The sequence below is a fragment of the Dreissena polymorpha genome, chromosome 9 (genome assembly GCF_020536995.1).
Source record: "Dreissena polymorpha isolate Duluth1 chromosome 9, UMN_Dpol_1.0, whole genome shotgun sequence".
NCBI classification, from domain to species: Eukaryota; Metazoa; Mollusca; class Bivalvia; order Myida; family Dreissenidae; genus Dreissena; species Dreissena polymorpha.
In genome coordinates, this window is record NC_068363.1 from 41,957,824 (window position 1) to 41,968,807 (window position 10,984).

A 10,984-nucleotide genomic window follows, 5' to 3' on the forward strand; every position below is an offset into this window, starting at 1 on the left:
TTTTTCAATTATTAAAATTAAAACAACGTTATGGCGAAATTGGGTGATTTACTGTTGAAAATACGAACCATGCATGTTGCATTTTTATTTTTATTTAAAAAAGTAAACGGTAAATCTGTCTAGTTCTTGGTATTTATGCTGTATATAGTGTTTCTATAAAAACTAAGTTTAAAATATGACTTAAATGATACTATTTTGAATTTTATGACACTTTGTTTTTAACCGACCCAATTTTTACTTGGCTGAAATCACTTACATTTCATGGTGCTCTTCCATAGATAAAAATTTGTAAAAAATAAATGTCTGTAAAAGAATACTTATTTCATCTTGTTTAAACTTTAAACACCTTTACAGCATCTGTACACACCAACTGCATGCCCATATTTGGAAATTTGAATGAATTATGGAACTTTTATATACCCCAGGGGTGAAAATAAACTGGACAAAAGCCGAGCGTGGGGGTGGTTTTGAAAAAATCGGTATATTTTTTTAAAAAGCATGGAAAGCCTACCTACAAATTTGCATGTAGTTCAGTGAAATGATGCTGCTTAAGAAAATAATTAATTAGATTATATTTGGATATGTGCCCATTAGAGGTGCACTACCTGAAATCTTTTGATTAAATGTTCATTCGAGACACTTCAATGTCCCGGAATCATCATGCACTGAAAATAAGCTGAAATAAATAAATCATAGCCTAAATTAAGCGATGTTCAATTGAAACTCTTAGAACATTTGTATAGAATAAATTAATAAGCGCTGAATATGGTTATTGCTAATGACTTATATGCAATTGCGCATTAGTTTGGCGATGTAGAATAGCGGTTGTGTATAATAAACTCGTAACAAGTCGCATTAGGGCGATCATCGAGTTTTCGATAAATAAACGCACATAGCTTAATCAATTATTTTAATTAAATACATATAATGTTTATTGGAAACTCAATAAAAGTCAGTGTTAGGGATTTTATGCTCGTGATATAAGAGTTAAAAGGTTCAATTTACATCCATCAATATAACATGAAAAGAAGACCGGGAAATGATGACAAAAATATCACTTATTTTGACAAAACACCATCTATAACAACAATGCATAATACTGAAGCAAATCTGAAACAAATGAATGGTAAATTTAATCATTACTTTTCTATTGTTAGAATCGCGATGCTTGTCAGATAAACATGTATATGAGATTGAATCAGTATCAGTATCTCCCAACTGCTATTGTGTTAGAACAATTCTGCCGTAGTGGTTTTATGTAAAAAAAATCAATCGGACGACTGCCAATAAATGAAGTCAATTAAAGATATCAAACGCAATGTTGACCTACGGTCAAAGTTTAATATTGTCTTGCGATGTACGAAACCTTTATTAAGAAGTTGATGTCATTGATATTAAGAAAACTGATGCCATGTATATAGTGATACGAAAAATGGTTGCTAACTTTTGTGACAGAAAAAACCCTGATGTCATATGTAGTGGCAGACAAATTTAATGTCAACTAAAAGGACTGAAAATCAATGTCATGTATTTTGACAGTATTCTGATGTCATCTATAGGTATTGGAAAGTAATGCCATGTAAAGTTTTTACAGTAATAGTCATAAACAGTCTTAGGCAATTTATGCCATCTATAGAGGCAGAAATTCATGATGACATGCGATCTTGTTGCATAAATTTGAACCTTCGGAACCAATGAACAAAATCAAAGGTATACATGCAAAACATGCATCATATCATAGGCTTCGATTCACAATATCATAGGTAAACATAAATATTTTTTATCATCCTATTTTCAAATTTCAACGGACATCTAAAGTGGTCTTTAGTTGATAAACAAACTGCTAATCTTAAATGATATTCAGAATGTATGCCTATACTTTGCCATACACTGTCCTGGAAATGTACGTTTCTGTTTTCCTGAATTATTGCGATGTTAACTATAACATACCCACTGTTCACGGGCCATATGTTTACATATATTGTACACGTTGTATTGCTTCCCTCAATGATCAACATTTAAACATTAGACGATATATGAATTATCGATACACGTCTGTGGTTTAAACCGGCTTTAAGACACACTCAACTTCACAACTTACTCATACGTAAGCACAATTTACACAACTGTAAACAAGCACTAACAACATAGCATTGCAATTAAGTCTTGAATAGCATATACTATATACGTTCGCAGTCCGCAGTCACTACCTACTCGATTTGTAGAATTATTCGAATTATACCGGGGTATGTTAAGATGATCTTGCAGTTCCGAGTGAATTAAATATACACACGAAATGCGAACAATTAGTTTTAAAATAATTTATTTAGCTCGATTGCATCGAAAGCCTTAGACTTATTGAAACGCTCCTGCGTCCGTTTACTGGACCTTAAAACAGTGTTTGTTGTCTTTGGGGGAGATCTTAAGAACGCTTCCACCGTGGGTATCGAACTCGTGACCTCCCGGTCGCTGGACGGACAACAAATCCATTACTCAACGGCGACCTTAACAATAAACAGTTTAACTCGAGTTCTTGCATTAATTCTTATTTAGAAAACAACAAATTATTTATTCAGAAAACGACATCTTCAAAATGATTTACTCCTTAACTGCTAGCGGCTACAGCAGCTATAGATGTTGATTGCCTGATGTATTGTACGTATTAGTTCAATAAGGCACCATTATTAGATAGGGAGTCACGTTACTAAGAGAATATTACATGGATGTGGTGTCTCATAAGTTAATGCTGTAATGTTGTGTTATATGACCTCGCAGCTCGACAAAATGCGATGTTACACAATATCAGAGTTTGATATATTCTAAACAATAACAATTTTTGATAAACGTTCGTTTACACAAAGAATTGCAAATCTCATATTTTGAAAAGACGTTCATAAATGCATCGTTTGTTGTACTCAATTAAATTAGTGTAAATAAAATTTCATTACAATTCAGATCAATCTGCAGTAATTGAAAATTCAAGAGAAAACGCTTATTTTTTTCCAGTTTAATTATTCAATGTTTGTATTTTTACATGAATACCAGAACATTCCGAGACACAAATTAATCAAACAAACTCAAGGATCAATTCTATCACGCCTTTAAAAAAACAACTTTTAGATACAGCATTAAAGGGTATAATTAGCAGGCCATCGTCATGTAGAACCAGAATGAAGCCATAGTGTTTGTTGTAAACAGCAACATGGCATCAAATTGTTGTATCTACAAAACGAATTATACATGTACCGCTATTTTGCAACGTATTAAAAACTACACTGTTAATGACATTATAAGAACATATACATGTAAGCGATCTGAAGAACCTATTTATGTTCTTGAAGCTCTTAAATCCCAAACAACTCAATTAGAAATAATGTATGACAGATGATTGATTCCGCTGGCATAACCAGGTTGGAATGTTTTGCGTGACCATAGCTTAACAACATATACTAACATCGTGCTTGACGTTTATTTCACCAATAGATTTGTTTAAAAGCAAAATAATAGTGCAATTATTATAGTTATAACCTAGAATTTATCGGCATAAATATAGTCCGGCATATGAAACGTTAGGTCTGGGGTTTGTGCACTTGCATTTACAAACGTAGGAAAAAAACGTCAGAAGTCGTATTGAATACGCAGCATCGCAAGATTTCTTAAATTAGTTAACAAATACAAATTGTTGATATTTACATCGACATTTTAAAGCATCAAAATCTTGTATGTAATCAAAGTGGTAAGGTTAAAGATATGACATGCGTTTCGTCTGTCTTTTTCATGTGTTCATTTTAAAATCCTTTGTGAACACAAGTTATACAAATCAAAATAATGCGGGCTGTAAAAATATTTTTCATTTTAAACCTTTGTGTGCCTTTGTTTTTTTTTATATATTAATACTGAGAACTAACAAGCTTGTGTTTAATTAAAACATTTGCTTATTGGCATAGCCCTTTGAATAGGGAGCGGTAAATACTCAATACTTTCTAAAACATGCACGCTGGAAACAACCGCCGTAATACATGATATTATAATTCTCATGTCAAATATAACAGTACTTCGTTTTTTAAAGGCTATATATCTAAATCGTCAAACATCTGAATTAATACAACTTTTAATATTGTTTATTTTGTTTTCCGTGTGATGTGCATTCAACAACAAAACACTTTTAAAGGAAAAAACCGTCTTCTCATTTTGTTTGAAATGAGTTATAACTGTATTAGTTATACATCACAAGGTTAATTGTGGTTATATGCGAGACTGAATATAGTTTTTTTAATTATATTTACATATACGCACATATCATGGTATGCATTGTGGCATCTTGAATTTTAATTCTATGATAACATATTTGGTTATCTTTCTTGCCGACAAACCACATAAAAAAACGAACAATTTATTAACATAATGATTTCTATCATAAAAAAGTTCAATCACAATACCACTCCATTACTTTCAATAACAGATAACCACATGCACATGTCCCTAAAACATAATGTTCGAATTAACATTCAGGAACGTGTTAATAGCATTTAACCCGATGGATGATCTGTAAATACAGATAAACATTTTGTGACAGATTCCTGATATACTAGTCTTAAGATCAGCAATAACGTAAGTACATATCTAGAATGATATCATAAATAGTTGTTATTACTTAGGTAAATATCTTGAGTGATATCATAAATAGTAGGTATTACGTAGGTACATATCTTAAATGATATCATGTATAGTTGGTATAATACTATTACATAGGTACATACCTTAAATGATATCATAAATCGTTGGTATTACGTAGTTACATAGCTTGGATGATATCATAAATATATCGTATTACGTAGTTACAAATCTTGAATGATATCCTAAAAAGTTGGTATTACGTAGGTACATAGCTCGAATGATATCATAAATAGTCTGTATTACGTAGGTAATAACATTGAATTATACCATACTTAGTTGGTATTACTTGTAACGTATCTTAAATGATATCAGCAATAGTTGGTATTACGTAGGTTCATATCTAATGATATCATGAATAGTTGATATTCGGTAGGTACATTTCTTGAATGATATCATAAAAACTTTGGTATTACGTAAGTACATATATTGAATGATATCATTAATAATTGGTATTACGTTGGTACCAATCTGATTTGTGTCAGCAATAGTTGGTTTCACGAAGTTCCAATATTGCATGATATCGGTAAATGTTGGAATGACGTATATATATATATATATATATATATATATATATATATATTGAATGATGTCAGAATGATGCAGTTGTTATTGTTGCTCTCAAACCTCGGTTTGTTTAGTGATTCAAAGTATACAAAAAATAAGACTTAATACATACTAAATTGTTGACGGATGATCATGACATCATCTGCTTACATTTGCTGATAACATCGATTGATGCAACAGACGGCTGCATTCATACACGCTGGTTTCTAAAGCATTAGCGCATGTGCTGTCACAAAAACAATGTGTTAAAAAATAAGGCTGTTAAAGCAATCTATTATGAACTATTGTATTTATGTCCGCTAGCTTGATGATACACATTACATGCTATAGTTTTCTTTATGGAAATATAAATACCTCTAGATAGACATGACGCATGCAATATTGAATGTGGTTTGTGTAACGATGACAGATGATACTTATACAGCGTTACTAGATTTTTGTTTTACAAAGAAGCACATAACCTCAATATTTATCCTCCAAACACTAGCTTAGTGAAAAGTTTAGGAGTACGGATAATGTTAGTTTTTTTGTAAATTAAAAGGGTCACTTTTGAATCAAGAGCGCCTCATACACGTATTAAGAAATGGCCAACATTTGTTTATTTTAGTAAACTCTGACATTTTTATTAGAATGAGGCCATTACTGTGGCAAAGTATGTTTAATTGTAAGGGCAATATCCAAATTCACCGACAGCTCCTAGTCAACATGTTAACCGTTAATAAATCGTCCACATTATTTTGTTTTGAGTTCCAGTAAACAGTATTGTGAAAGTGACAAAAATGGCTAACAATTTAAAAATAAAATAAAATATTCAGCGAATACCAATATAAGAGAAATATCATGATTTAATTCAAGATCAATTATATTGACCATGACATTGCACCCCCCCCCACTTCCAAAAAAAAGTTATGCGCAATCTCAGAGGAGGTCATACCATTAAGTAATTGTATATAAATACATACACTTGGCAAATATATTACAAAGCATAGAGTCAGTGGGGGAACACATTAAATTATGATGTTATTATTTAAATGGCTTTTTACCTAATATTTAGCAACCCATACGAAATATACAAGATGGAAAAACACCTTTTTACAAGGATGCCATTTGTTAAACACTGATTTTTTAATATAAGCCACAACTATGTTGAGTTTAATTTTATAATTTAACATTTAAAGTTTATTGAACGTTGATTGAAATATTTAAATAAAACAAAAAGCAGTGTTACAGTGTTAATATTGTATTACAAACAAGGGTATATAACATTGCTAGTACTTATTATTTTAAGTTTACTTATTAGGACAGTGCGTTCCGTCTTGATGAAATTAATTACCCATTTGGCATAGTTAAAAAGTCTAGAACAGTTTCAAAATGAATGTTTTCATAAATACACTTAGTCTTGGATCCTAAAGCTGACTTTCATGCAAATTCAGACCAAATTATATCGAAAATAACTGTTTTTGCTCTAGCCGAAGAAAAGCGAAGTTAATTATTCGTTGTTGTGTCAAAATATACCAATAAAAATATAATTTCACGTATATAGCGCAACAAATATTTGACAATATTCAAATTCGCTGTTCACAGTTCTACCACTAAAATAGCTTATTGTCATCATAAACTTGGACATTGAAAGTAAACAAGGATATCAGTAAAACTGATGGATGCTCCCCAATGATGCTTTGTCGATATATGGTTTTATTGTGTGAAAAAAAGTATGACCTTGAGAAAATCTATTATTAGCCTCAGTGACCTTGACCCCAGTGACCTCAAACCTCATCAAAAAGGTAGAGGTCCATGCAATGTACCTACATCCCCAAATATAGAAGAGATCGATCAAATATTAACTGTAACCAAAGTGTGACCTTGAGAAAATCTATTATTAGCCTCGGTGACCTTGACTATGAACCCAGTGACCTCAAACCTCATCAAAAGGTAGAGGTCCATGCATGGTACCTACATGTCAAATATGAAAGTGATTGGTAAAGTATTGAAGGCGCTATGAGAAACGGTAGCAAAAGTGTCCCCAGTGACCTCGATGACCTTGACCCCAGTGACCTCAAACCTCATCAAAAGGTTGAGGTCCATGCAAGGTATCTACATGCCAAATATGAAAGCGATTGGTAAAGTATTGAAGGCGCTATGAGAAACGGTTGCAAAAGTGTGACGGAAGAAAGTCTATTATTAGCCTCGGCGACCCTGACCCCAGTGACCTCAAACCTCATCAAAAGGTAGAGGTCCATGCAAGGTACCTACATGCCAAATATGAAAGCGATTGGTACAGTATTGAAGGCGCTATGAGAAACGGTAGCAAAAGTGTGACGGAAGGAAGTATATTATTAGCCTCGTTGACCTTGACCTTGACCCCAGTGACCTCAAACCTCATCAAAAGGTAGAGGTCCATGCAAGGTTCCTACATGCCAAATATGAAAGCGATTGGTAAAGTATTGAAGGCGCCATGAGAAACGGTAGCAAAAGTTTGACGGAAGGAAGTAACCTCAAACTGGCAACTATATGCTCCCCATATATATAAGGGGAGCATAGAAAGTCCAATCAATGGCTAAATTGGATATAAAGTCTCGTGAACGCTACTATTTTAGACCGCACTGGATTATGTCATCCTGATAGCTGACTGTGTATTGAGCAATCAATTGTAAAACAGTAAATAAAAGAACGATAAATAACGACGAATTATTGGCTGAACTTTATGTATTAAGGGGACACATGACTATATCAGCTTGGAAGGTGCTTGTGAATCCACAAAGCTCGCAGAAGTATTTTGTCTTGGAAAACTCTTATTAAGAACATTAAGACACTACAACATGGGTTTTGTATGTTATTAGTTAATAAAAAAGTTGGAAAGATTTACAGAGGCTACATGTTATTATCAATCACAGTGCACGTAAAGAATTCCCATTACACGTGACTATATTAGCGTGATTGCTGCATGTTTATTCTATAGGCGCGCAGTCGTCAACAGTCAATTGAATTCCTTTTTTGGCAAATTTGGCTTTTGATGAATGGTCAAATTTCGCTCAAAGCTAATCAAAAAGCTTAATTTGATAAATCGCAAGTTGCAAGTGACGAATAATTATCGCATGTTTCAATATCAGCGTGATAGGTGTTTGTGATATCTAAGAGCCCGTGCAAGTCGTTAGACCAATACAACTCTTGTTTGTGACTTTAGGTCATTGAAATTTATAAAAGCTATTATGCTTAATCGCTTAACTGCATAATAGTCGAAATCACGTGAAGACTTAAGATGACGCGTGGCTATATCAGCGTGATAGGTGCTCATGTTCTCTACAAGCAGGTATTGGTCCAAAGTATAACACGTCCAGGAAAACTTTTTTTTTTTACTGTTAGGATGAATGATAACGTGCACATGGCAAATTCAGACTAAGACTTATTCTGTCAGCGTCTCATCGGAACTCGATTCTATTGTGACGCATATAAAGCCAGACCCCAAAGTCCGTGTACTCTCAGAAACCGTACACTATATAATATCTACTTGTCCGAAGAGAAAGGCTGGTGGATATGACAATCGCCAGTATGAACATCTAATAAATGCAAAACATGTGATATATCCAGTGCTGGCGAACATCTATATCTGGATGCTACGTACCGGACACGTCCCAGACAGCATGAAGCGTAGCGTCATCATCACTATGAACAAAGAAGGAACTAACGTCGTGACTTGCCGGATAATTTTCGTGCCATAACTCTCACTTCCGTCGTATTATCATTGTTCGAATCAGTCCTATTGACAGGACAAAAGTAAACATTATGTCGAATATAAATAAACAACAAGGTGGCTTCCAAGACGGATTACCCTGCCTAATGACTTCCTTCATTCTGCGTGAATCTGTGTATTTTGCAGGAGAGTCCAACTCCAAGCTATATGCATGCTTTATGGATGGCAGAAAGGCCTTCGACACCGTTTGACACCGCGGGATGCTCTACAAGCTGTATACAGAAACAGACATTGACAGCACAAGCTTTCTTGCATTCTGTGCTTTATACACGAACATGTCTAGCTGTATCCGATATCAGGGGAAACACTCAGAGTGGTTCAACGTCCTTCAGGGAACGAGGCAAGGTGGACGCAGCTCCCCGTTGCTCTACTTACTCTATATTAACGGGATTATTAATACCTTAGAGAAATCTGGGGCTGGCATCTGTGTGTACGATATTCGGGTCAGCTCACCTACAGTCGCCGACGACATGCTGTTGCTGTCATACTCTGTTCATGGATTAAATGCAATGCTTGAAATCTGTAGCATATTTTCAAAACAGTGGTAGTACCAGTATAACCCGATCAAATGTGTAGTCGTTGTTTTTAACGAACGCTTGAAGGGAGAGACAAACCGAATTTTTAAACTTGGTACTCACACAATCAAAGAGGCATCTTCCTACGTTCACATCGGTTTGAAGTGCGACCCGTTTCTACGTTCTACAGGATTGGTTGATGACGCGTGTAACAAGCTTCGAGGGACATATCTGAGTATCGTTAATAGTTGAATATCTCCCCTTGCACTCAACCCGTCAACATCTATAAAAGTCTATATCTCTGTTGTGATACCTAAAGCATTATATGGCTGTGAACTGTGGACTTAAATAAGTGCAGATGACATAATTAAGCTTGAACGCTCTCATAGGTTTTGCTTAAAACACAAACAGGGTCTGCCAAAAAACACTGCAACTAAAATTACTTTATGTGCTTTCCATGCCGTGCCTATGGAGACAATAGTTGATTACAGAAAGCTGGTTTTTCTAGAACAACTTTGCAGCCTGCCAAATATTTACACGGCCAAACATGTGTTTAACAGCAGACATATATATTTTGAAAACTTCGACAAACAACACCATGGTTTCATTCCTTACATACGCGCGATATTGTGCAAGTACGAACTTCACCACATCATGGATCAATATATTGCTGAAAGCCTGTTCCCGGCAAAAATTGTGTGGAAAGCCATGCTCCGACAAAACGTTACACAAAAAAGGAAGTTTAATCTGTTTCAAGAGTGTTCAGAGAAGTACCCCTTTCTTGGCTAAACAATATTACGGTCCGACGGATTGTGTGGTTTATGGACTATCGCCAGAAATAATCCTGAACTCTCCTCTCTCTGTAGTAAGACAATGTGAGTCAAAAATTGGGCGACTTACTATGCCCGCGTATATAAATACATGTGCACTTTGTAATGGAGTGAATTCGAATAAAGTGCATCATCGTATTCTGCTCTGTAATGTGAATTCTAACACTCGTGAACAGTTATGGAATATCATAATAGACACAAACGGACTTAGTGCTTTCAACCAGATGTGTCGTTCTAGTCTTTCTGAGCAGTGCAATTATATACTCCAGATGTTTCTTGATATTAACTATGACAACTTCAATCATACAAGACTGACATCACTAGTCTGAAAAAGGTTTTTTACAGAAGGGGGCTCACTAAATTAATTATCTTGTGATTATATTAAGATGTATATATTATAAACAGTACACTTAAATATACTTTTTTACAGCCAGCCATCGTCTGTCTAGCAATTTCGTGTTTCGGTGCTAGGATAGAGATTGGCTGGTTATATATCTAACTTAACATAATGATCATGATAACACGATACTCCTGACTGCCTGACTAAAATTTCGCTTTTGCTTTCTAGATGGGACAACTTGGAGACTCTTCTAAGTAATAAAAAATAACAAAGCATCGCAAAATTACTAAATAATCAGGTTTATAAA